The sequence below is a fragment of the Canis lupus genome, chromosome 1, assembly GCF_011100685.1.
Source record: "Canis lupus familiaris isolate Mischka breed German Shepherd chromosome 1, alternate assembly UU_Cfam_GSD_1.0, whole genome shotgun sequence".
Lineage (NCBI taxonomy): Eukaryota > Metazoa > Chordata > Mammalia > Carnivora > Canidae > Canis > Canis lupus.
The window spans coordinates 75,402,694-75,430,639 of record NC_049222.1 but is presented as its reverse complement, the minus strand read 5'-3'; the positions used below and the strand labels follow the sequence as shown (position 1 = coordinate 75,430,639).

The following is a 27,946-nucleotide window of genomic DNA, read 5'->3' as shown; positions in this document are numbered from 1 at the left end:
GGTTTCTATTCTTTGGAACATAGATGTAGTGGGGGACACTGACATTAAATCACATAGCACATAATTATTTATTTAATCATGCTTGCGATCGGAGCCACAAGGGATTAGACCAGAATGCTGTGAGGATGTGGTAGAGCATGTCCTGTCAGGAAGTGGCCTGTGAGCTGTGCTCTAGAGGATGGACAGGAATAAATGTGATGGAGACATGGAAAGGGGATGAGAGAAGAAATAAGAGTTTTGGAGCAGAAGAGCCTTTTGCTGGTCACAGAGGAAGGGTGTCCTGACTGGGCAGGGCCTTGGAAACCATGGGAGAATTTTGGTGTTCGTACTAAGCGCAATGGGAAGGCACAGAGCAGGTTTCCTCAGGAGAGAGATGTAATCAGATATGACCTTTAGAAAGGTCATGCTGGCCTTGAATGTTGGATGGCTTGCAAGGGCAGAAAAGGAGGCAGAAACACCAGTTGGGAGGTTAGTCCACTAACTCCAGTGGGAAGTGCTGGGAGGTTGAATTAGAATAGGTATGGAAGGATGATGGTAAGAGGTATATAGCTACAAGAGACATATAGGAGTCCAAGGCAGGAGAACTGGATACTTAATTGGATGTGGGAGTTATTTAGGAGAAAGTCAAGTAAATTGGCAATTATAATATGCTGTGCTAAATGATCTAAGAGATTTTAGGGGCATCTGGCCAGCAAAGGTACATGCAAAGAAAACCACAAAGGAACTCAAGTCATATATAGTTTATTTGAAAACACTGGATATAAACACTGAAAAGTTAGCTCAGAGTCAGGGCACTAACTGCCAGTCATCACATGAGTGATAGAGGCATTATGGTTTGTAGGTATTCTCAGTCAGTTGTGGATAAAGCTAGCCAGGGAAGGCTTCATGCAATCGATGGCACCAGCTAGAGCCTTGGGCAAAGGAAGGAAGAAGGGCAATCCTGTAGAGAGAACACATGGAGGAGGGTGAGGAGGAAGAAAGAATAGACATAACACATTTAGGGAGTACCAAGCAGACCGGTTGTATTAAAATGGGGGCTTGGAAGGGAAAGGTTTGGAAAATATGATTGGAAGTTAGGTTGGGAGCAGCAGTGTTGTTGCAGAATTCTATAAAAAATTTTAAGTGTTAATTTACACCTGGATTATTATGAATAAGCTGAAAATTTCACGTACTAGGAAAAACTCAAGTTCCAGGTCTCCTTGGGCCTTTACTACAGTGAAATCTCCTCCCCCCATCCCTGGCTTTATTGAGATGTAATTGACATACAGCATCACGAGTAAGTTTACTGGGCACAGGGATCCCTGGGTGGCGCAGCGGTTTGGCGCCTGCCTTGGGCCCAGGGCGCGATCCTGGAGACCCGGGATCGAATCCCACGTTGGGCTCCCAGTGCATGGAGCCTGCTTCTCCCTCTGCCTGTGTCTCTGCCTCTCTCTCTCTCTGTGACTATCATAAATAAAAATTAAAAAAAAAAAGTTTACTGGGCACAACATGTTGATCTGGAAATTATATATCAGGAAATGATCAGCTGACACACTCATCAAGTCACAGAATTACCATTTCTTTTTTGTAGTGAGAACATTAAAAATTCACTCTTAGCAACTTTCAAATAAATGGTACCCATTGAGTATTTTTGGCTGCCTTGTCAAATATTAGTTGACTATATATGCAACATCTTATTTCTGGGATCCTGATTCTGTTCCATATATCTATTTGTTTATTTTTATGCCACTATTATACTGTTTTGATTGCTGTAGCTGTGCTTTTGAATTCAGTTTGCTTATATTTTGTTGAGAATTTTTGTGTCTATATTCATCAAGGATATTGGCCTTAAGTTCCTTTTTCCTTGTTGTATTCTTATCTGGCTTTGATATTAGAGTAACACTAGTCCTGCAGAATGTGTTTAGGAGTGTTCCCTCCTATTTGATTTTTTTGGAAGATTTTGAGACAGATTCATTTAAATTCTTCCTTAAATGTTTGATAGAATTCACCAGTGAAACCATCTGGCCTTGGGCTTTTCTTTGCTGGGAAGTTTTAGATTATCAATTCAATCTCTTTACTCACTATTGGTTCATTCAGATTTTTTTTTTTAAATTATTTCTGATTCAGTTTTGCTAGGTTGTATATTTTTTAGGAATTTATCCATTTCTTTTAGGATATCCAAGATGGTGGTGTATAATTGTTCATAGTAGTCTCATGATCCCTTGTATTTCTGTCGGATCAGTTGTAGTGTCTGCTTTTCATTTCTGGTTTTATTTTATTTAGATCTTTCTTTTTTTTTCTTAATCCAGCTAAAGTTTTGTCAATTTTGTTTACCTTTTTAAAAATTTTTATTTTTTTAATTTAAATTCAATTTGCCAACATATAGTACATCATTATATTCTGATGTTATTATTTAAAAAAAAACAGTTTTTAATTTTATTTGAAATGCCACACCCTCAGAGAAGTCGTCCTTGGCCATCAGTCCCCAAACAGCCTTTCCTTCTATTATTTTATTCTTATATATCAGATGCTCCTGTGTATTTCCCTCCCATTGTTAACCACAATGTGCCAATATCCACTTGTTTACCATCTGCCTTGTCCACTAGGATGCAAGCTCCACGTGTGAGGATTTTGTGTGTTGCCCCTCTGTATCCTTGACCCTTAGAGTGGTGTCCAGTTGAGGCACAGTACAGACTTGGTTGCAAAGTGGGTATTGTGTGGGCAGGAATACAGAGTGTAGATTCAAAATGAAGACAGATCTGGTATATTCATTCAAGGAAAATAGGACTCCCTTTGGGTTTGCCAGACAATTTCAGAGCTCTGTTCAAAAACAAACACATGGAAAACAACACACTATCTTTTTATAGTCTTTGAAAGTTTGAAACCCCCTTATTGAGACTCCTTTTGGAATCAAGTTATGCAAATATTCGGGATGTTCAAAGTGTGAACACTTAAAATGTTTAAAATACTTTTCTAATTAAGCATTTTGTGAGATGTCTTTATTTTCATGTTCAACTTTTCCACTTATCTTTTAGTTAATATCTTAAATAACTCTTCCATTTGACTTTCTAACGAAAGCATTGCTAGTTGACTCTAAAATTGGATTTTACTGAACACTGTAAATAGGAGGAAATTACATCCTGGTCTGCAAGATCAGGAGGAAACATGAGGCTGCTTTCACCTATAGTTGCAGCTTTCCATTGTTTTAGGATGGAAGGTTCCTGGTTACTCCGCTCTTGGGCATGGATCATCTCTGGGGTCCTCTGAAGAGAAAGGGTGAGTTCTACTTTCAAGACTGGATGAAAGTAATCCTGCCACACGACTGAGGGTTGTTTGAACGTCCAAATATCTTTTGAGACCTGAACTCAGGATCCCTGAGATCAAGACCTGAGCCAAGATCAAGAATCAGATGCCCAACCAACTGAGCCACCCAGGTGCCCCCAGTTGGAGCCTCCACATATCTTGTGAGTGCTGCAGAGATAAAAATTCTTGTTGAGCAGTAGATACTACAGAGCCCATCAGCTTATTGATAAAGCCTATGGACTATAGAGTCATACTTCCTGGGTTTCAATCTTATCTCTTCTGTTTGCTAGCAGGGTGACTTAGCAAATTACTCAACCTCTCTGTGCCTTGATTTCTTCAACTGAGAAAGGGGGATGCTGATTATTGTACCTATTTCAGTATACTGTGTTGTGAGAAATAAATGAAATAATATGCATAAAGCCTTTTAAAAGTGTCTGTTTTCTTTTCCTTTATACATTTGTTTTGTTTCTTAAATTCCACATGAGTGAAATCATATGATATTTGTCTTTCTCTGACTGACTTTTTTTAGCATTATACTCTTTAGATCACTATATTGTATGCTTGAAGCTAATTTAACACTGTATGTTAACTATACTGTAATTAAAATTTCTTAAAGGGTCTGGCACACAATAAATGATTAATAAATGTTATCAATTATTTTGTACACTGAGTATATGGGGATCTTTGTCCCTACACAGACCTTTTAACTGAGCCTTTCAACCATTAAAACTCATGTTTTGACTAGCAGCATTCAGATTTTACCCAGTTCCTGTTGGCCTGCCCACTTCTTTTTTGTCTGGTTGGTCAAACTGGTTGTTTAACCTCCCTTCAATGGGCTTCCATGGCCTGCTCTTAACTGCTAATTTTTCTTGACTGACTTTCTTGCCCATGACCTTGAATGGTCTTTGGGGAATGTTACTTTTTATATCACAGGTAAGAGGCACTGTACTTCTATATCTTCCTTGACCCTGATTAGTGAGGAGTGATGATGGAGGACCCTTGTCCTCTGCCTACAATGAACTTTCATCAATTCCTAGATCTTTAGTATTGAGCATAAATAAAATGATGGTAGCACCATATGTTAGGGTGGGCCATGACATGGACTTATCTAGGAGAGGACCCCCAGCCATCCAGGTGATTATCAAGAGGAACGAAGGGGACTAGGTTTGTTTTTCAACATAGCCCCTTATAGTCTTAGCACGCTTCTCTCTCTTCCTGCCTCACCATTCATGGTGTCTGGGGAATGGCCTTGTCTGGGGCAGACCCATTGGATTCTTTTACATAATCAGAATCAGATGTGAATATAGACTTTTTTCTTTTGGTCAAACATATAGCAAACGACCCCATAATCATTCAGTGCTACATGAATCTAGAAATAAGCAGGCATTTCCTGATGCACCAGAGGATAATTTATCTGGGCTTCGCAGTTATTCAGTCCTTTGCTGTTGGGATGGTCTTCATTGCTTTCAGTTATTTCCAAGCATCTTCATTCTGTCTTGTGGTTCCATTTAAAACTTCACATTTTCCCAGGAGACTAACCCTCCATTGATCATTTTGGTTGTCAGTAGCTGGGATGAAGCATTGCTGGTGATAAACTAACACAGCTGAAGGTCCCAGGAAATTTTTCACATGGCATCTACTGCATCTAACAGCAGGCTGCTCTTCTTCTACCAACGTGACACCCTGTGTGGTGGTTGCACCGTGAATGAAGGATTGCTGAGACATCTGAGTTTCCTCGGAAATGTTGCTGCTTAATCCACACGTGTAGTTAGAATTATGAGGACAAGGAGGGTGAGTTTCATCTACTTCAGTCTCCACACAGCATGTTCAGATAATAAATTCCCGGCTCATTTTCTCATTCTGGCTCTGCAAAAACTCTTTGCTCAAAAGCTGCCACTATCCTTTTAAAAATTCTCTGGCAGTCCTGGAAGCTAGGAAAGTTTTACTTTCAAACAAGAATGTTGGTGTTTGTATCACTAAGTTCTTTATTTAATTACAATAACACATTGTTTAAATTAAGTTTCCTTTGGAAAAAGTAAGGGTTTAAGTGAAGAGGAAAACATTATGTCAAAGTAGACTAAGTTTTGAGAGACTGGAAACTCTGTTTTTCCAAAAAAGAAAAATTCTGAAGTTTTTGTGGAGTTCTCTTCCCCATGGTCCATTTGCCCACACTGAAGCCTTCAACTAAAACTGGTTCTCTGCCCCCTCACCTGAGTTAAGTCTCAGAGAGAAGTATTTTCATAAAGGCAAGCCAGGCCTCCAATCAGGACTCTGGCAGGCCTTCTAGGTGCTTGAGAGTTGAGTGTTTAACTTTAAAATCAGACAGTGTCAGTTTCCTTCTTTAAAGATGCCAGTTTCAGATGGATGTATTAAGCATATTTTCACAGTCTGGAAGATGTGTAGTAGTTAGCTGTAGACCATCAAATGATGGACAAAACTGACCAGAATTCAGGAAGTGGTGGTTATAAGTACATGTGACTAGCTAGATTCTGTCCTTTCTGCTTCCCTCCCTCTCCCCTTCCTTTTCGCCCCCCTTCCCCTCCTTCTCTCCTTCTTTCCTTGGCAAGTTAGAAGTCTTTCTCAGAATGGGAGGGGTTGGCAGACTGGCTAGTAGATCTGGGAAGTAGAAGAAAAAGCAACTTACATGTCAGTTCTACCTCAATAAAACAAAAAGCAAAGAAGAAACACTTTCTTTTACTCTCAGAATACTTCTGACACCAAATGTGTGGGTTTTGTCACACCAAGCAATTTTCCAATTCTTGGTAGACACCAGTGGGGAGTCTTGTAATTTAGCTCAGTGCTGTCATTAACTGCCTGGGGTGAGCACAGGCCACAGGGGCTAAAGCTTAGTTCCACATGACTGCCCAGACTCCAGATGTCAACTGTCAATCTTAGATTGTCACATGTACTTCTGACCAACTGGTTCTAAATCAGGGGTCCCCTCTTTGAATTTGCTAATTTGTTAGGACTTCTCAGAAAACTCAGAGGAACACTTATTTATGTTTATCTGAAAGTATGTGACAAAGGATACAGGTGAACAGCTGGATGAAGAAGTATATGGAGCATGGTATGGGGAGGGGGTGAGGAGCTTTCATGCTCTCTCCAGATGTCACCCTCCCAGTGATTCCATGTGGTCACCAACCTAAGCTCTCTGAAATCCAGAGTTTGGGGATTTTCTAATAGAGGCTTTGTGATGTCGGCATGATTGATTATTAACTCAATCTCCAGTTCCATTCTGCTCCCAGGAGGATGGGGTAGAGCTGGAAGTTCCAAGCTTCTAATCATGTTTGGTGTTTCTGGTGACCAGTCCTCCTCCAGCCCCATCCAGGAGCCCCCCAGAGTCACCTCATTAGAAAAAGAGACACTCCTATCTCTCAGGAAATTACAAAGGTGTCACAGTAACACCAAAAAGCTAAACTTTATCTTACAATTCTCTTTGTCCCAGTGCACCTGGATGGCTTAGTCAGTTAAGTGTCTGCCTTTGGCTCAGGTCATGATCCCAAGGTCTTGAGATCGAGGCCCAAGTCAGGTTCCCTGATCAGTGAGGAGTCTGCTTCTCCCTCCTTCTCTGCTCCTTCGCTTGCTTGTACGTATACTCCCTTTCACACTCTCATTCTTAAATAAATAAATAAATAAAATCTTATTTTATTCTATTCAATAAGAGAATCTATTCAATTCTCTTTGTCCCAAGCAGGTCAATAGAAATGTGTCACAGTTGTCCTCAAAGTTTGGGTCAAATCGAGGCTTGATTTATTAAGGTCCTGCAGTAGCTACCTGAGCAGGTGGCTTAAGCCAGGCCCATGAGTTCTAGGTTCAGAACTGGGTAAAGCCCCCCTGCTTTTCATGGATCAGCCTTGCTTCATTTAGGAAGGCCGGGCAGGCTGGGCAGCTGAACCAAACAATTGCCACAAAATTCATCTTTCTTTTTTTTTTTTTTTAATTCATCTTTCTTACTGCTTTCCTTATAGGATAACTATTTAGAATTTACTGAGTGATCACATCAGATTTTACAGTTTGCCTGTGTGCCAGCTGTCCTGAGTGATCTTTTAGTCCGGAATATTCAACAAATCCTTACAGACTACATGTGTGGGAAGGCTTCCCTGGAGCTTTGGATGGCAAAGAGATGAAGTAGGAAATGAAGCATGCCCAAAAACAGCTTCTAAGCTTGTATAGGGTGAACCATTGCTCCAAGGTGAGGGATGGGTGGCAGGAGCTGTAAGAGAAGAACGGAGAAAAGATTGCAGCATGTGAATGGAGAGCAAGGAAAAATTAATTTTAGTTGGAAGAGTCAGGAAAAAAGTCCTTTAAAATTAAAAGATGGTAAAGCCAGCCTCGTGCACCAGGTAGGATGTGGGCTGGACTTGGGACGATGAGTCAGGCGGGAAGTGCCAGGCTTGGAGACACAGGAGAAATGAGAGCGGACTATCTGGTTGGACTGGTGCAGAGAGAAACAATGGGTTGGGGAGGGATTTGGGGGCAGATGGGGCTGGGCCTCAGCTGTCAGGTGAAGGAATTGCAACCAAGTGAACACCAGGAAAATAATTTGGGTAACTTCAGGCAGCCTGGGAAAGAGGATTCACGCTGAGTTGTGTGGGTTTGTGTTCCTCAGCAAAATATGTCATCTTCATCTTGTGAGCATCCAAAGATGCCCCCTTAGGTACTGTTTTGTTGTAACTGTCTTCTTATTATATTGGGCCAAACTCCTCTCTGGGCGCAGACAAACGCTTCCCCTCTAGTTCTGTGACTGTCATGTTTGCCATCGTATTTAAGGAATAACAGCTCTCAGTGGCTGAGAGTCTGTCACCTGCCAGGTATCCTTGGTGAGTCTGTTACATGTCTTGTTTCTTTTAATTCTCTTGAAAACCTAAGACGGGAAATATTTCCCCTACTTTTCAGACAAAGAAACTGAGTCCCAGTGTGGTTCCATAAGTACTAAGACCACCTACCTTTGAAGCAGCAGAAGAATGATCTGCTTCTCCTCCTCTTTATTCATTTTCCTACCCAAGTGCCTGGTGTCTGTAGTGTTGACAAACAATGCCAGCTGACAGTGGGTGTGCTCAACACATCACACTCACGAACCTGCCCCCCCACACCATAGAAATGACATAAGGGAAGAAACCGTCTTTAAGATCCATTCAATTTGCCCACAGTCACAAACTCAGGATACCAGCATGTGGTTTTAACAACTTTGTTATTGTCAATTATTGGGCCTATTAGTGTAGGGACTAGGATCTAGCACGGTGCCAGGTAGATAGGAGCCCCTTATGTAAACGTTTTTGAATATACTTTTGAATGTTTTAATGAAATTAAGCAAACAAATGAGTGGATGGTATAAAGAATGAATTAATCATGTGTATGACACCAAGCCTTTAGTTCTCGATTTTCTCACGTACATCATGCTAGAACTTTGGTGTGCCTCTCCCAAGAGAATGGATGGTATGACCTGGTCATGACTGTGTGGTCCAGACAAGCGGGGCACCCCACAGATGTGGAATTGGGGTCAACTGCTGAACACCGTACTTCTCAGTCAACTGGGCATTGTCTGAAGAATTGAACATTCTTTACCATGTCCTAGTGCTGAACTAGGTATGTAGTCTAATAGTAATAATTCAGTTAAGATTAATATGTAAAAATCATGAATCTGTTGGAACATTTTGGTGGTTTCATTTTTAACTAAACTTACTTCTTTGTTATGATCATGGAAATTTGTAAAAAATGACTTATTTTTTAGAAAAGTTTTCAATTTATAGAAAATCTGCAAAGACAGTACAGAGACTTTCTACATAGCCCTCGGCCAGATCCCCCTACTGTCAACAGCTTACATCTCTGTAGTACATCAGCATAACTAAGGAAACAACGTGGGTCAAGACTTTGATAACTAGACTCCACACTTTACTCAGATTTCACTAGTTTTCCCCCAATGTCTTTTTTCAAATCCAAGATCCCATTCAGGATACCACACTATATTTAGCTGTCATGTCTCCTTAGGCTCCTCTGGCCTGTGTTGGTTTCTTGGACTTTCTCAGTTATTCATGACCTTGACAACATTGAGGACTACTGGTCAAGTGCCTCCTAGAATGCTCCTGAATTTGGATTTGTCTGATGTTCTTATAGTCAGCCTGGGGTTACAAGTTTTGGGAGGAATACAACAGAGATGAAGTACCATTCTTGTTACATCATATGAAGACTATCACTAAATTTTTAAAAGATTTTATTTATTTATTTATTTATTTGAGAGGGAGCAAGGAGGCAGGTGGTGGGAAGGAGAGGGAGAGGGAGAGGATCTAAGCGGAGTGTGGAGCCTGACACGGGGCCCAGCCCCAGGATCCTGAGATCATGTCCTGAGCCAAAACAAAGAATTGGATGCTTAATGGACTGAGCCACTCAGATGCCCCAAGACTACCACTAAATATTTTAAAGCTAAATTTTTAGTTCTACTTTTGATGTCTGTAGTTCCACGTTCTTTCCTTTATGGTTTTCCTGACAGCCTTGCTGATTCCCTTGCAGAGAACAAGCTTTCCTGCTGGCTCACTGGGTCCTAGCTATGTCTTAATAGCAAAGCATTTTGCAAGGGGTTCTGCTGGTCCCGTTTTACCTAGTTTGGATAAGATAATCTCAGCTTACTAGTCAGGTAAGTTTCTCCTGGTTGGGATGTAGAGCACTTTTTTCAAGACTGCTGTTGGAAAAATGGAGGCATTTTTAGTTCTTAATGATGTAGCTGTCACCCACAAAAAACACTAAGCATCTTGATAGGGTAGATGAAACGGGCTTACAAAGGAAAGCCATAGGAAAAAATATAAATGTGTGTCTACAACCATGTTTTTCATAGGTGGATGACCAATTCCATGTTTTCTTGTTTTTTGTTTGTTTTGTTGTTTTGTTTTTTAGAATATAAAACTATTGATGAAGATGATATCCAAATTGTCTTTGTTTGGAGGCATCCACTGTCCCCTGAGTGCAAAAATCGGCCTCTCTCACTGGCTTGTCCTCACTCAAACTTCTCCATCTCTTTTCCTGGGAGCATCCAGCAAAGCTACAGCCATTTATGAGGAACCTACATCCATTATCTCCATTGAAAACTACTTTGCTGTTGGGTTTCTACCATGTTTTATCCATACTTGTTAAACATAAAAGGATTATACATTTCAGGAAAGCCAGCAAGGCTTGGACACAGAGAAAGCATGAAAGCAATTTCAGAATGGCAACAATCCTCATTGCCCTTCAGGAGGCCAAAGGGAACAGATTTGTCCTGGAGTTTGTCTTGCTGAATTTTATTTTGTTTATTTTGTTTATTATTTTTGGTGTACGTCTCTCTGCACTCTTAGGCAGAACAGCACTCCTGCCGGGCAAGATAGCATCAGACTGTTTATTGTCAATCTTGGCTGAAGGTGGAGATGTTTTGGCTCAGTTAATAATAAACCATTCTTTAACCTATTTTTAATTTTAGTCCAGAAGTAATAGGAAAATATAACAACTTTTTGAATATGCTTTTAGAGAGAGAGGAAGAGAGAGAGCTAATTTGAGGTAGATGTTTCTAGGTAAGTCCTAGGCCAGGTTTAAGATACTGCCATGAAAATGTCCTGTTCCCTTTCCCCTCATAAACCCTGCCTTGACTTTCACCATTTACTCCCTCGTCTTCTCGATCCCTTTCCTTGGTGTAGATCCCACTTGATTCAGGGACATGCTTTTTTGGCTGACATCTACGTCTTCCTCTTGAATGTCAGGCCTTAGGGTGACGGATCCCCCAACTCCTCCTGCCTGGCTATCCCTGATGGAGCTTTAGAGATTTCGAGCTTTAGCATTAACCCAACCTCCTTCCAAAGTAAGAACTGTTTGCTCTGATTCCTGGAAATGCTGATGAACAGACTGCGTGCAGGGAGATGGGCCTGTGGAAGGAAGCCAATCCCTCCAGACACCTGACCCCAGCCAAGCAGGGCCTCTGCAGCTGCCTGTGCCTGGAACAGCCGGGGGGTTAGGGGTAGTGGCAGGTTTCTGCCAATGGGCTCATCTATTTCTGAAGGATGGGGCCACACAAAACCCTTGGGTTCTTTAAATCTTATGAACCAGGTAACAACAGGCACTGTTTCGAGTCTCTGTGTCAAACTAGCAGTTTGCACGTGCAGGTGGTAGTGCCAAGGCGCGAGAAGAGGCAGTTCTGGCAGCAGAGGATAGAGGAGCTGCAGCGGCCTGGAGCTCGCATCTGGAAGGGGTTTCGCGTGTGCATGTCCATGAGCGCCCATGCCGGGGGGTGGGGAATGCCACCCCTACCCCGTGGATGTCTGTGTGCATCAGAGCAGGTGGCACATAGTGGGCTTCCGGAGCCTCAAGGAGGATGAGGCAGTGGAGTCCACCTTTAAGAAGTTGGTTGAGGACATGGAACCTTCCAAGTAGCCGGCTGTGGAGGGGTGCTCTGTGCCAGGGTCCAGAGGCGCCCAAAGGGAACAACAGGCAGAAGCACCGAGCAGAGGGTGACAGATGCTGCAACCGTGGAGGCCTAGACTACCGTGTCAAGGAGTTCCAGCTGCCACCCCAGCCCAAGAAGGGCCACTTATGCCAGAGTAGCAGCCCTATGGTGACCTCATGTCCACTGAAGGCCCAGTGGGGGACCGGCTCACAGGGAAAACCAGCCTGCTTCCAAAAGGAGGAAGAAGAGGAGTCCTGCTCTCGCGGGCCCAGAATTGACCTATAGTGGGAGGGGGCTATCCTTTTGTGATCAGGAAGTTTTGAAGAGCAGGCATCAGTGGACAGAGTGGAGGCAGTGGAGACAGGATGGGTAGGGGGCAACTGGCTCTGCCGCATCTCAGGCGGTGGCCCCCCGCATGACCCCATCTTCCCTCTTGGCAGGGGAGAGGGGAGAGGTGAGGCAAGTGAACTCTGGCCATGCTCTATCCAAGTTACTGGGCCGGACAGCATGAACCACTGCACTCTATGGGGAGGGACTCTCTCAGGGGGTAAGGCAGGGTTTTTCCACATCTTGTCTCATAACCCGCTCTTGGGATAGGGTGCTGAGGACCATCCCAAGAAGTGGGTTATGACAGTAGGCACAGAGGTTGTTGGGGGAACAGCTGCAGACCTGCTGCCCCTAAGCTTACTCCCACCCCACTCTGGGCTAATAGAATTTTCTGTATTTGCTCCCTTGGACAACTGCACCATGGGCCCCATTTTCTCCAGGATGCCAACTGTTCTAGCTGTGTGCGAATGATGCATCTTGTGTATTTTAACTTTGTTTTTGTAAAATAAATATTCTGGTTTTGTATGTTTGTGTATTTTGTGTTACAGAATTAGGGTTGGTTCAGAGAAGTTAAATAACTTGTCCAAAGTTATACAGCTAGAAAGAGTTGGGGCCAGGTTTCAAATTAGTTTGATCTGAGTTTTGAGCCTTTCTTAATAACTCTGCTATATGAAGTTAAACCAAAAAACTCTCATGTCCAAGTGCTGAGGGATGTGAGTACAGACATGTATTTACTGTGTGTGTGTACAAGTGCATGTATATATCTTTGTGTTCATGTATGTGTGTATGTGTATATGTGCTTTGCTTGTGTATGAAAATGTCTTTGCCCGTGTGTGTGTTGATGTGTGCTGCATGTTCACACACACATATACTTGCCTGCATGTAAGTGCACAAATGTTTTGTCAACAGATGTGTTTTTTGTGTTTATGCATGTTTGTGTATGACTGTGTATGCATGAATGCACATGTGTGTGATTTTATAGTACAATGAAAATAGAACTGGGAAACCATCTTGGTAAAAATTAAAGCTTGATGTTTAAGTCATGTATACACATTTGTAATAGAAAACAGCTCTAGAACATGCTAAGTTATAGTCCCAATTAAATGGTTGGCATCCCAGAGCAGAGCCAGGGGCAGTGAGGCATGCTGTGGAGGAGCTGTGCCCACTTCTGACACTCATACACCACTTCATATGGTTCTGAATCCTGAGTACTTGGGCTACATTTTTCTAGGTTAGGCTGATTTTCTTATTTTGGGACACTATGCATTTCTTGAGTTAATTCAAGTGCACTGTTTGAAGTTTATTTTGATTTTTCTCTCTCTTTTTAAATTTAGACAAATGCACCCTTCTCCAAGACCGTCCTGGAAAACGCAGCCAGGCCTTGAGAAACCATGGTAAAGCTATATGAGGTCACAATAGAGTAGAGGCCTCATGATTCCACTGTGGGTTTAAGAAATGTCAAGTCAAAATCTAAGAATGTGAAGCAGAAATCTAAGAATACTCTTCACTTTCTTAAGCCAGTAGAATGCAATTATAACATGACAACTGCACGGGTTCATATAGGTCCTCATGTGCATGTGTGTGGATCATGGGTTCTTCAATACTTCAGCAAAATATTTATAAAGCCAAGACACCATGCTGGGTGTTGGGGCATACATATCAGTTAGGAACCTCATGACTGCAAGGTGCAAAGTATTAGGACAAAGTATTAGTTGGGTAACAAGATTGGGTAGTGTTTGGAGCAGAGGACCCGAACAGGGGTGGGATTTGATCACTGGCATGGTTTAGAATTGTTGGTGCATAGTGGTAATAAAAAGCAGATGGACTTTTAGTTGTTTTTATTACTTTTTTAAAATTCCCTGCAGACCACACACTCCCTGACTGCCTACACCCAGGGCACACTGCTCCCCCTACTTGGTACACCACTGCAAAACACCCAGCTAAACAATGAGAAAAAATTCTGTTTCTTATGAAATAAAGTCTGGAGTCAGATGGTTTCAGGGCTGCTTTGGCAGCTTAATGATATCAACAAGGATCTAGAGTCTTTCTATTTCTATCCAAGCTAAGTCACCACCCTTGCCTCTAATGACCCAGGATGGCATTGGTTGGAGATAAAACAATGTCCAGCCCCAGAGGAAGAGTGTTTCCTCCCAATGTGGGAGGACAAATGAGGAGGGGACACTCTTCCAGGAAACCACTCCAGAAAACTTTGCCACAGATCCCATTGGCCAGGATTAGTCACATGGCCATGAACTAGTTCAAGTGTTGGCAAATCTGGCCAGCCACCTGATCATGTTTAGCCCACAAGACAAGATGGCTTTTACATTTTTAAATAGTTGGAAAATGAAAGGGAAAATAATATTTTATAACATGAAAATTAAATGTAAATCTAATTTCAGTGTCCATAAATAAAAATGTTATTAGAATATAGCCATATCCAGTTGTTTATGTGTTGACTAGGGCTGCTTTCACACTATAGTGGCACTGTAGATCACTGTACAGAGACCAAGTGTTCTGCAAAGCTGAAAATACTTTCTGGTCTTTAATGGAAAGCGTTTGCTGACCCCTGACGTAGCTGAATAGATGGCTGGGGTTTCTGGCATTTTCAGCCTCTATGATATGCAGCCTGGAGAAGTTTAGGTGGCTTAACTAAGGCCACTAAGCAAGTATCACAGAATCTAAGGACAGATATGTTTGGTTTCTCACTTCTTCGCCTGTGTTGTCCATCAACTGAATCTTGAACCATGAGATGAACGCATTCTGTTGGGCAGCCTGAGCAAAGCACAGAGTTTAGAAGATACATGAGAGGGCAGAGTCTGATGCAGCTGGAAGAAGACATACTGCAGGAGGTTAGATGAGGGCCAGACTGGGGCAGGGTGGGGGTCTTTGAGAGATGAGCTAAAAGGAAGAACTTTAGTCTTTTGAAGTGGAAGGCTGCTGAGGAGATGAGCAGTCTTCCAAGATGACAGCTCTGATGAAGATGCGACAGATGGAATAAATGTGTGGTACAATAGAGTGGATATTCAATAGTGGTTAGTCCCTCCGTCTAACACCATGATTGCAAAGGGATCCCTTCAACCAGCCAGCCCAGAGAGATGCAATGTGGCAAAATGGGCTGGAAGGTGAGTCTTGTTTGGCTTCACTGATTTTTTTTTAATCGAGTAAACCATTAAACTTAAAACTGCCTGTAAAAATAAGGATCACTGGCATGTCTCAAATAAATAGGAACATCTGGCAGCTGGTTCCACATTTCCACATGACAAAAACTGGTTAGAATGGAGTTGGGACTGATGTTTCTATATTCTCCATGATCTTTATCCATGTTTATTAGTCCCTTGACTTTGAGGTCAAGTATGAGTTGCTGTATCAGTTAGGGTAACATTAGATGCTGTAGCAAATAAACTCTGACATACCAGTGACTCAATAACATATAGAAGTATATCATGCTACCCATGTAACAATCCAATGTGGGTGTCTCTGGGAATTGATGGGCTTCCTTCATACAATCAATCATTCAGGGACTCAGGCTTCTATCTCCCTGTTTAGCCATATGAACCTTGGAGTCCTATGCATGCAACTGGTCGATGGGGAAAAGGGTGTAGAAAAAGATCAGATTTCACAATGATCAGAAATAACATATGATAAGTGCTTATGGCAATTGGATTTTTGACCTCTGGCCTAAAGCTAATACATTGATTTGGAACAATAATTTCATGTATATAAAAGGGTCTAGTTGGAGTTGCTTTGATGATTTTTTACTGTTGCCTTGTCACTATGTCTGCATATTGACCACTTCAGCTTTTCTACCTGCTGCTTCTTGGTTAGATACTGGATTTTATTTTATTTTATTTTGTTATTTTTGGGTGTGTAATAGACTACTTCAAAGCTTCATGGCATAACAACACCCGATCATTTTGTTACACTCAATGATTCTGTGGTTTAGGAATTTGAGCAAGCTAAGCAAAGCAAAGCAAAGATGACTTGACTTTGCTCCTCAGTGACTGGGGACTCAACTGGGAAGGCTTGAAAATCTGGAGGTCTCCTCAAATGGCTGGAAGGTAGAATCATCTAAAAGTTCTTTCACTTACATATGTGAAGCCCAGGCTATTTGAGACTGTCAATTGGGGTGCTATACTATTTGACAGTTCAAATAGGGGACTGACTCATGTGGCATGGGCTTCCTCACAGCATGGCAGCCTCAGGCTAGAATTCTTACATGGTGGCTCAGAACTCCAAGAGCAAGTACTTTAATCAAACAAGGCAGGAGTTCCATAATATTGTATAACTTAACTTTGGAAATCACACAGCATCATTTCTATAGTATGCTACTAACCAAACGGTCACTAGCCAATCTTAATTCAAGATTGATGGGAAGAAGGTAAAAGAAGCAAGAACAAAAACTTGAGGCCATGTTTTAAAACTGAGACAGAATGGCACATTAATAGATATCCTTGGGCAGGCAGCATAAAACAGGCCAATCAACTAAAGGAGTCAAGTTTTGTCAAAAGTTCAAAATATCTCTAACTTGTGATTTCTGTAATCATGTGTCATTAGCCTGGGGAGATAAAGTGAATGAGAACAATTCTAATTGCTCAAAACCATGACATATGCTCCACATCCCAGGTAATCTATTTAAAAGTCTAGATTTCTTCCTTTGAATTTTAATGTGTTTGACTTTGAGTCAGTATGGAATCCTCCCTCGCCTGACATGTGGCTTCTGTCTGAAACAGCTCTCAAAATGTATCTAAGGCTTCAAGCCTGGCTACAGATCAACTAGGCCTTCTTAGATAGGATTTATAATTCTGGATATACTGGATCTAGGACAGGGTCCTCATCCTGGGTCCACAGATAAAATTTAAGGTGTTCATGATCTTTTTTTTTTTTTTTTGGTGTTCATGATCTTAAATGGGAACAATTAAATGTTTGTTTTCACTAATGTCAACCCCAAATACAGCATTTCCCTCAATTATGAATCTAGGCAACAAACTCCATTAATATTAGCTATATCCTATGACTCTGAACTTTGCCAGCAAAATAAATCAAAGATTCTCTCATGTATTATTATAGTTGTTTCAGTTATCTTGAAATATTGTTTATGTTCATCATTACTTTGAAATTATGAGTTATTAAAAGAAATAGGTTGTACATGATCAGTCTTCCTATCTACAGACACACGTCCAAAAAAGCTGGACAGTTATCTAGGCAACTCTGCCCCCCAATGTGGGTCAGCCACTAGCCCATGACATCCTTCCTTTTCACCCTGTGACTAGTCACATACACTGCTTAGCATTCTTCTCTAACCACGGTTGTTAAATAATCAAAACATGAGAGGAGGTAACATTTTGCAAAACTAGACAGTTCAAATGTACATTCGTAACCCTCCATAAGGGGGTGCATCTGTTCTTCCTGGAATTCTGGAGGTTACCATGGGTGTCCTCACCTCATGGGTGTCTGGTGGGGTTGATGGAGGAGGAACAGAGTGTGGACACAGACACCAGAGACTGGTACAAGCCTGGGTAACACTGATTTGGAAGTCTGGGGCTCTAGCCTTATGGACAGGGCCGTGTTGTGAAAGGTGGAGGCTTCACAAAGTTATTATTTTGGGAGTAGGTGACGTATGAACATGGCATAAAATTTTAAAGATCCAAAATGGAATTAGTGAAAGTCACTCACCTTACTCCTGCCCCTCAGCTACCCACGTTAGGGGTAGGTAGCGTTAGGGAAGAATTCCCCAGTGACAGCAACTGCTATCAGGTTTAGGGGCATAACTCTCTTATCTATTAAATTTGTATACACAATCAACACATACACATTACACACTACCGTGCCTCCACTATGGCAAGAGCTTCTTAGTTTTTGAATATCATGAAAAAATGCCTTATATTATAAAAATCAATTACAATATAAAAATCTCCTCGATGGTTCTCCTTGATGAAAATTATTTGAACTATTTGTTTTTTAGTGCTTCAGATGTCCAGTTCTGTATTTTAAATAAGATGTATGTATCTCTATTTCTTGACTCACCCACTTTGAATAGGATCTAGTCTTCTCCACTATGAAATGTTTCAGCCAAATCAGCCTACATTAACGAGTGTAGGCCCTCTCTTTGCATTTTTAAAATTAGTTATTCTTTTTTTGGTTATTTTCCATTCTTGTTTTGGTTATTTTTATAACTTTAACAACTGTTGCTTTTACAGTGTCAGTATTAATAACATTTGTTTTCTGTTCTATAGATATGATTAATTATTCCATGCATCATCCATATGTCCTTCTGAGTATTAACAATGATCAAAATCAGTACCATTTCATTATGTAAATATTATTTATTTCCAAATTAATTATTGTGATTGACCTCTGAGAGAAGGAAATAGAATATAAACTATTGCTACCCAAAGCAATATTAATAACAGCTATGTATGGAACTAGTATATATATATAATTAGTATAACTATATACATAACTAGTATGTATGGAACACCACAAATCCCAATTTATTTATTTTTAAAATGTGAATTTTTTTGAGATATAACTGATATATAACATTGTATAACTTTAAGGTGTACATGTGTTGATTTTGTACACTTATATATTACAGTATGATAACCATTGTAGTGCTAGCTAACATCTCTATCATATTATGCTATTAAACAACATCCCCAATTCCCCCTATCCTCTGCCCCTGGTAACTCTCTGTTTTTATGAGTTTGGCTTTTTTAGTTTCCACATGTAAGTGACATCATACTGTACGGTGTCACTTATAAGCGGAATCTACCGATTCTACTTTAAAAATGAGCACACAGAGGGGCAGAGTAGTAAGAAACTTGCCCAAAGGCCACAGAGTGTTAAGGAGAGGAGGGTGGACAGGATTTGAAACTAGGAAATACAATTCGAAAGCCCATGGTCTTAACCACTACACTGGTCTTGCCTTTGTAAGCAATAAAAGCAAATGGATTCTCTTGCTTTGCAGTCCATCATTTTCCTGTCTCCTAAAATTCCTTGTGGCAAAGCATATATGGAAACGGTTGAAGTAAAATGTAAGAGTAACCTTTGTACCTTTCCCATAACCATCATCCATCCCAAAGGAAACTAATGTTAACACTTTGGTCAATAGCTTTCCAGTCCTTTTTCCATGTAACTTAATGAGTTCACATGTTCTGTATTTTAACAATTGACTTGCTTTTTTGATTTGGAGATCTTCCCATATCAGCATATAAATATCTACTACATTCTTTTACAAATAGCAGTAAAACATTTCTTTATAAGGGTATGCCATAATATACGTAATTACTCCCTTATTGATGAATGTTTGAATTGTTTCCAGTGTTCACTATTACAAACAAAGCAGCCAAGAATAACCTAATCCTGTTTTTTGAGCATGTATGTGTTTTTCCCTAGGATAGGTTTATAGCAAAGAAACTGCTGTGTCAGGCACATTTAAAATTGTGATGACTCTGCTAAATTGTTTCTCCCTATACGCAACAGGCTTTCAAATTTATATTTCTTCCACATTGAATAAGAATGCTTGATTCTTTATAGCATCTTCAACATTTGAAATCATCCCCCACCTTTTTTTTTTTTTTTGTCAAGCAAATGGGCAAAAATTTTGGTATCTGATTGTTCATGTGCATTTCTTTTATTATAAATAAGGTTCACCGTCTTCTTATTGACATTTCACCATCTGTTTGTTGATATTTGTAATTCTTCTTCTGCAAATTGCCTGTTCATAACTCTTGCTTGTTTAACTATGGAGATACGGGCCTCACAGATTTTTAGGAAATCTATATATTTGGGATAATAATCTTTTATTTAGTACTTTGTATATATTTTCCTAAAATGTGTTACGTGTTCTTGGGGTTTATTTTTGGTCACACAGAATTTTAAATTTTTAAGTACTCAAATCTGTCACTCTAATGTAGGATGTCTCCATTAGCATCTCAAGCCCAAAATGTCTAAAATTACCTTTCCCACTGTTCTCCCGTTACCTTCTCTTGATCTTGCATTCATTCATTTCTTCAACAAGTGTTGCAAGGCCTATGGGACACTTGAGTTTTGTTTTTGTTTCTGTTTTTATCACAAGGGTGGGGGTGGCCGGCAAACTTCATGGGCAATGATTTTGTAATTTTTTTTTTTAAAGCAAGGGAGTTCAAAGAGATCTTTTAAAATGCAATTATCATGCACTCCACTTAGAAGCAGAAGACAGTAGATTGTGGGGATTGTCTCTTTCCAAGTTCCTGCACTGAAACATCGCAAATTACTAAGTGTGTTGCCTCAGGACAGACTTCTCAACTCTGATGTTGTCAAACTTTATTTGGCTCTCTTTAGCTCACTAATCTCCAAACCAGATCTCTTTTCAGCCCACAGAGAACCCGTTTTTATTTATTTATTTATTTATTTTTTATTTTATTGTGAGCACAACAGGAGTGGGAAGCATACCGAAAGAACAGTGCAACCTTCCACATGAACCCAGGGCAGGTGCTCCCTCACTGTGGTTGAAAAGGTTCCTGAGTCTTCCCCATGCTGGGTGGGGTTGGGAGGCAAACCCAGGGGAAACTATCAGTTTGAAAAATGGGGTCTCTTTCTTTCCTTCTTGGGATTTTTCTCCATGCTTCCTCCTCCTCCTGGTCCTCCCATTGGTCCTGTCAAGGAAGGAAGCATATTGTTTCATATTCATTCTTTGTCCTCCCCCAACTCCCAAGGATGTCCTTTGGGGAGCTCACAATAACTTCCCATTGCAGACAACTTGACAATATGGAAACTGGGTTGACTCAAACCTGTGAATTTCTTTTTCTGAAACCTTAAGATGCCATGGGGTCCCCCAGCTGATTTCATAAATTTGGTGTCACATTGTAAATCAAGCAGCTGCAGAGTGTCCGGAACATCTACTTGGTTCTGCTATTCTCTTTACGACAAAAGGAAACTAACTCTAAAGAGATCAGTGAGATGTGTATATTGACAGTAAGTGCCTGTATGGATCAGAAATACCAGGATCTTTTGCTTCTTAAAAATAACACACACACACACACATACACACACACACACACACACACACAGCTTCATGGAACTCTTCCTAAAGGATCAAGTAGTACAATAAGCAAGTGAATAAGCAGTAGTACCTTGGAGGTTACTGGAAATCTCTATCTTTAGTAACTTATTTATTTATTTAAAAAAGATTCTATTTATTTGTTTATTTATTTATTTATTTATTTATTTATTTATTTATTTGAGAGAGGCAGAGAGCAAGCAGAGTAGGAGCAGAGGGAGAGAGACAAGCCAACTCTGTGCTGAGCACAGAGTCCCAGCACAGGGCTCGATCTCAACACCCCGAGATCATAACTTGAGCTGAAATCAAGATTTGGACATTTATATATTTATTTATTTTTAAAGATTTTATTTATTTATTCATGAGAGTCGCAGAGGGAGAAGCAGGCTCTATGCAGGGAGCCTGACGTAGGACTCGGTCCTGGGTCTCTAGGATCAGGCCCTGGGCTGAAGGCAGCACTAAACCACTAGGCCACCAGGGCTGCCCCAAGATCTGGACATTTAAATGACTAAAACACCCAGGCACCCCACATCTTTAGTAATTTAAAGAGGCAGGAATGGAAAATACATAGCAAACGAGGGAGCAAGACAGGAACTGTTATCTGTAACTACTATGGCATGGGAGGCCATTTTCTTTAACAAAATTACATTTATTTTCCCTTCTTATAGACCACTGTATCAGGTTAGGCTATGCTGCTGTGACAAACACTGCCTTCCCTTAATTTCTGTGACTTAACATCACAAAGGTTTGTTTATGGTTCACCCAAGCTTGATTGGGGTCAGGTGACCCTACTGAGCAATTGACCTCCATGCATGGGGAAGAGAAATGGAGTGCCAGAAAGTTGCCCACAGCCCTTAGGGGTCAATTATGTAAGGCACATATATTGTTTCTGCTCACTGCCAGAACTAGCCACATGGCCACACCTACTGCAAACATGTAGAAGAATCCATGGATGCTTGGCAAGTAGTAAATGTCTCAGATACCCCAAGCTATATTTGACAGATATAATAAAGGTAATATTTTCCTGTTTTTGCTTAATTTTTAACTTTCAACTTAGCAACTGTCCCTTTCACTCTCTATCTCCTTTCTTTTTCACTCCTACAACCAATAACCATATTTGGATGTTAAAAATTATTCTTAAAAAGGGGAGCCTGGGTGGTTCGGTTGGTTAAATGTCCAAATCTTGATTTCAGCTCAGGTCATGATCTCAGGGCTCTGAGGTCAATCCCTGCATTGAGCTCTCTGTCTCTGTCTCTCTAAAAATAGATAAATACATCTTTTAAAAAATTAATCTTGGGGTACTCAAGTGGCTCAGTCAGTTAAGCATCTGCCTTCAGCTCAGGTCATGATCCCGGCATCCTGAGATGGAGCCGCTTGTCAGGCTCCCTGCTCAGTGGGGAGCCTGCTTCTCCCTCTCCCTCTGCCCCTTCCCCTGCTTGTGCTTTCCTGCTCTCTTTGCCAGATAAATAAATAAAATCTTTAAAAAATTTAATCTTAAATGAAAGGTAGAAAGTCAATATGATTTAAAAGGTGTGTGTGTAGCGGCACATGGGTGGCTCAGTTGGTTAAGCGTCCAATTAATGATTTTGGCTCAGGTCATGATCTTGATATTGTGGGATGGAAGCCCACATTTGGCCTGTGCTCAGCGAGTAGTCTGCCTTAGATTCTTTCTCTCCTCTCCTACTGCCCTTCCCCACACTTGTGCACACACTCTCTCAAATAAATAAAATCTTTTTTTTAAAAAAAAAAGGTGGGTGTGTAGAATATTTATGGACTATGTATAGTTCTATATGAATAAAGTTATTCTACTATGAAATACAGAGTCCTTAACTAAAGGTTCCCAAGCACACTGCTTCCCAGCCCCTTAAAAGTTTCTACAGTAGACCCTTTGGTCAGCTGTTCAAAGCCATCCTCACTGTACTGCCCTCCTGAGACTTTCAGGAAACCACCTGGGACACAAGTTAAATATACAGATTCTTGGCTCTCATGCGAAGTTCACTTAAACCAGAATTTCATCAGGGTAGGGCTCATTTTTAAAAGAGCTCCACAGATGATTCCAATAAATACTGAAATTTGAGAAAGGCGAGCTTGTATTAATCCTCCCAGGAGTATATGCATATTTTAAAAGGATAGCTGGAAGAAGAAAATGTTTCCTATGAAGGAATGATTTACTAAAAGTTGAAATTTGAACACTAGTCAGGGAGTGGGCTTTGGGTGAAGCCCTTCCTACGTTCAGTCATACTGAGTATGTTTGCTTATTCAGCTATGTGAAGTTGGCATGTATAATTGTGTTGTTTTGTTGGTTTAAAAGTGTCTTGTTCAGATATCCTACTGTGTTCTTGTGTTGTGTCTATTGGGTTTTACTCACAAGGGGTAGTTCCCTAGTATGGCTTTTCATTTTGAGGTATAAGTTCATCTTTAGATGGAGCTATTTTTTCCTCTGTGGGTATCTCTGACCCTGGAATGAGGAAGCATCCTTATAGAGTAGAGTGTTTTTGCTTTATTCCATCAGGTGTCCAGTTGGGTGTATTTGCATAGGACCATTTCCCTGGGGTTAACATCATGGTAGCATGCAGGGAACGGTGAACTTGAGATCTCTAACTCGCACATGGCATAGCAATGTAGCTTTTAGTTCTGCACATCCAATGGCATGAAAGGGATATACTTCCTTGCCATTCAGTAGGCCCTATTATATGGTGTTGTTTTTCTAAATCCTTCTTTCTCAAAGCAAATAACCTTTCCAGGGTCTGTTTCAAGGCCATTTTTAGCCTCTCAAAATTCTTACATTGTCTCTGGTACCATTAGCCCTTTTCCCTGGACAGCCATGGCATCAACTTGAAGCTGTAACTGTAGCTTTTAATTTCCTTTTTTTTGTTTCCTGATGCTTAAAGATATTCAAATATTTATTTTGAATTCAGGTTAGAATTTTTTTAATGGTTATATTTTATCCACTATGTGTTTAGAGCCTGGCCAGGAAGAAGGCATGTACTAACAGTGTTTCAGTCTGCCATGTTCCCTAAATTTTTAAAATATTTTTTGGAGATATGTTTCTCTGCGGTTAGTCATGTTCGTTTGCTTTGTGCCACCACTGCTGTTTTGTTTGGTGAATCCCTTTGGTCTTGGACAATATTTAATGTCAAAGAGGTCTCATTTCAAGCAGAAAACAGACCATTAATCACAGTCTCCTGTGGAATTTAGTTCATTTTCCTCCCATAGCTCATATCACACTGTATTATGGTCAGTTCCAGACCATACGTTTCCATACCATATGCTTCCAGGGCCAGTAAGCAGATATCATTAATCTTTGTATCTTCAGTGTTGGAAGAATGTCTAGCACCCAGAATGGGTCAGAAAAATGTTTCTATTACTGGTTGTTAGACAGGAAGCCTTGCCATTGAGGATGGTGATGGTGAGGGGATAAGGATGGTGATGACGATGGAGATGTGATGATGATGTGTGTTACCACACAAGAAGAGCCTCATAGAATTCTGGTTCTCCAGTGAATGGTTAGAATGTCCTTCTTAGTTTATTGGATTTTTAAGTGCTATTAATGGCTATTAACTAGTCTGTGTAGATTAACACCTGCTCCCTGCCTAGATGCACACACAGCCATTAATTGCAGAGAAGAACCTCCCCCCAGGGATTGGAAATGCATACAAACTCAGAGAGGGACTTGTCTTCTTGTTCTCAGTGATGGACTTGGATCCTCAAAAACATGCTCCCAGGCCATCTGCCACACACTCTGCTTGCCCACCTGCCTCCTTTACTCCTTCCCTCCTTCTCTCCTTTTTACCTCTATAGGTGAAAGTGCTTAACTGAGATAAACATAATGATTTATTAATAAATATTTGTTGAGTGAATTCTTTTCATTATCTTTAAAAAGTCAAAAATATTGTCTCCCTTACATTTTCATACAGAAGCAGCCTCTAAAGTATAAACTAATGATAATGGTTAACACTAAGCCCATCATTACCCATCAGGTATTTGTTGCTAAGAATTTTACACCTATAGAATCATTTCATCTCAGAAACCACCTGACGTAGACGACATATATGTTGACTCCTACTCACCTCAGCCAGAGAGTAATTCCTCCCAGGTCACACACCCTGTAAATGCTAGAACTGAGCTATGAGTCCAGGCTGCCTCATTATAATTGTTGGACCACAGTTCAAGCATTACTCATCTGCTGAAGAACACTCCACGTTGGAGTGGCCACCAGGCCCAACCACACAGTTGGGATCCTTATTTTTTAGTCAAGAGCAATGTAGAGGGATAGAAGGTGCTGGGTCCCTCAGCCCCTCCCAGGTAGTCAGATTCAGGAAGGAGATAGGGAATCAAAGCAGGGAGGTTTTCTGTGGCAAGACTGTATCTGAAAGCTTCGGTCAGTATTAAGTATTTGTGATCCAAGGATCTCGGACCTTTCTGATTTCCAGAATAGGATTATATTTTGAGAGCATAATGATAAAAAATATTGAAATATTAATATTAGAAAGATAAGGTAATAGTCTCAAGGAATATTCAAATTAGGTTTCTTTAATGATCTGAAATAAATGTTGAGATGCAAGCAAGTCTATTTTGTAGTTAAAAAGAGAGAGAGAGAGACAGAGACAGAGAAAGAAAAAATGCTAACCTTAATACAGGCTCTAGGGAAGCTGGCAGTCTCTCTGTGTGAGACGTCTAGCACCACAGATAAGAAGTTTGGCTAAGGTAACAGTTTCAGAAGAGATGATACTTACCCACTCTGACTGCTCTGGGGACCAGGATCTAGACTATAAGTACACAAGTTTGTGTGTAGGGTTCATTAGACCAGACATCTATTCATTACGGTACCTGGTAACTCTGTGTTAACAAAGACTAGGTAAAGGACAGGGGAGGTTCCAAGAAATTTTGTAAAAATGCTTATACACATTCTTTGGCTCTTTTTCTGGCTTATTTCCCTCCTGTTGACTGAAATTTAAATAACAATTGGAGATCCAGCAGCCATCTTGGACCATGATAGAGGGAATAAAAAGGGTGAGCCTGGACCCTTGAACTCCTGGACAGCACATTTGGTCCTGGGCTGCTTTGGTTCAGATGAGAAAAAAAATGTCCTTTTAGCTAATTTGAGTTATGTTAGTTTGGGTTTTATCCCACATGCACCTAAACGTAATTGTAATTGACCAATCCTGTACCAAGTGATTCCCAATGGATATTACACAGTGCGAGATGAAAAGAAGTAGAAAGTACTTACTGATTCAGTCACTTTGCAGTTAGCAGACCAGACCACAAAATCCTGTCTGAAAAAAATGGTGGGAGTGCTTGCTTTGCTTAGATACTCTCCCCTAAGTTCTTTGCCTTGCTGATTCCTTCTCATTGTGATATGGAGGAGGTGAAAGACTTTGTCACTTTTTATGGTGCTTCCACTTCTCACCATCTGCCTTTTGCCAGGTGCCTTTGCTGCTTTGTTCAGAGAAAGCCAGGTTCCTGATTGTTCCATTACATGTTGTGTAAGATAAGAATTTGGTGGGGCTCATCCCTTGCATTACAGCAAGTGTGTGTGTGTGTGTGTGTGTGTGTGTGTGTGTGTGTGTTTGTGTTTCTCTGGAGGGAGAGACTGTAGTGGATGAAGATAATGAGGATGGGAGGGGCAACAAGGATGCTCTGGTACAAAGTCCACTTTGCTGTTCAAACAAGCAGATCTTCCCTCTAGACCAGCCAACTGTAAGTGTATCTAAGATAGAAACTAAGGATGAGTGTAATTAAAGTTCATAAACATATTAGGAACAAGAAATTGCAAGATGCAGTGTGAGGGCATTTACACTGAAGGGTTTGCAATTACCCGTACTGATAGAGAGGGATCTTATCGCTACTCCTCTAGGCCAGAATGTAGCTGCTTCCTCCTCGTGAGTATGATGGTATCTCTGTGACTTGGCTCTGAAACAATTCCTGCTTAGAAGCTGATACTGCACTTGCAAAAATGTGTTTTTAATCTTTGAATAATGACAGTACACCATGAGAGTCTTGAAATGGTTTCTTAACTTGGGCAACTTTGTACTACTCTGGCCTTGTAATAGTTGGTGTATGTGAAGACTTTTTTGAAGAATTGTGCTTGGGAGAAGACATTGGCAAGTATGTGCTTAGTTATGTCTTTTAGGGCAGCATAAACAAATAGGGCACAAAAGTAATACAAGTTTTTATAATTTGGGACATGTGGGGAATATCACATGTAATTATGTTCATAGCAGTAGCAGCATCAACCATAGTCAACATATATGTTGGATACTTTCTAGGCACTTCTCATATACTAACTCGCCTAATCCAATAATCCCCAAAGGCAAGTGCTATCAGAACCTCATTCCAATTTTCAAATGAGGAAACAGAGGCATTTAAAGATTAATTTGTCCAAGGTCAAACAGGTGATACAGGTGGAGCAGGGATTTGAACATGGGGATGTATCCCAGAGTCTAAGCTCTTACCCCTTACAGAGACCATCTCTTTCTTGACATTGAATGAACACACACACGATGTTGAAGGAACCTCAAAGTGTCAAGTTATCCATCTTCACATTTCCCACAAATAATTCTCTTCAGTGCTTATGACAGTGACTTTTGCATGATTTTAAACAATCACAGATAGTAAGGATTATTCTCCTTCTCTAAAATTAGAGTTAATACCCTCTGCAACTTTGGATAAGTAAATTAACCTTTCCAGGCTTGGGTTTGCTTATTGCAGACCTGGAATCACTAACAGGGAGACATCAAGTAAGAGGAGTATATAAAATGCCTATGTTCGATGGGACTCCTCAGTTGTCAGTGGCTGAAAACGCAACTTAAATCGATGTAAGCAAAATAAAGTGGGAATTCTTTGCTCTTGTAACTGAGAAGTCACAGGGTGAACCTCAGATTGGATTCACA

The 27,946-nt window shown here is 40.7% G+C and overlaps 2 long non-coding RNA genes and 1 pseudogene across 6 annotated transcripts in view; 2 read left to right on the top strand and 1 right to left on the bottom strand.

Moving 5' to 3' along the window:
- LOC111096447 overlaps positions 1-3,701 on the top strand; it is a 49,097-nt gene extending 45,396 nt beyond the window's left edge. For all 4 annotated transcript variants that reach the window (XR_005354052.1, XR_005354051.1, XR_005354054.1 and 1 more), the window contains one exon: positions 3,189-3,701. This is a non-coding gene — a long non-coding RNA (uncharacterized LOC111096447). The remainder of the gene's footprint in view (positions 1-3,188) is intronic.
- Positions 736-6,417, bottom strand: LOC119870819. 2 transcript variants are annotated; one of them, XR_005354055.1, is made up of 3 exons: positions 6,314-6,417; positions 2,567-2,738; positions 736-940 (listed from the first exon to the last, which is right to left on the bottom strand). It is a non-coding gene; the product is annotated as an uncharacterized LOC119870819 (long non-coding RNA). The 2 variants fall into 2 exon arrangements; XR_005354057.1 differs by lacking the exon at positions 2,567-2,738 and adding an exon at positions 5,493-5,719 and having other exon boundaries at positions 6,314-6,416.
- A 1,234-nt stretch (positions 6,418-7,651) lies between these two features.
- Positions 7,652-12,456, top strand: LOC111098585 (annotated as a pseudogene).
- The last annotated feature ends 15,490 nt before the right edge of the window (positions 12,457-27,946 follow it).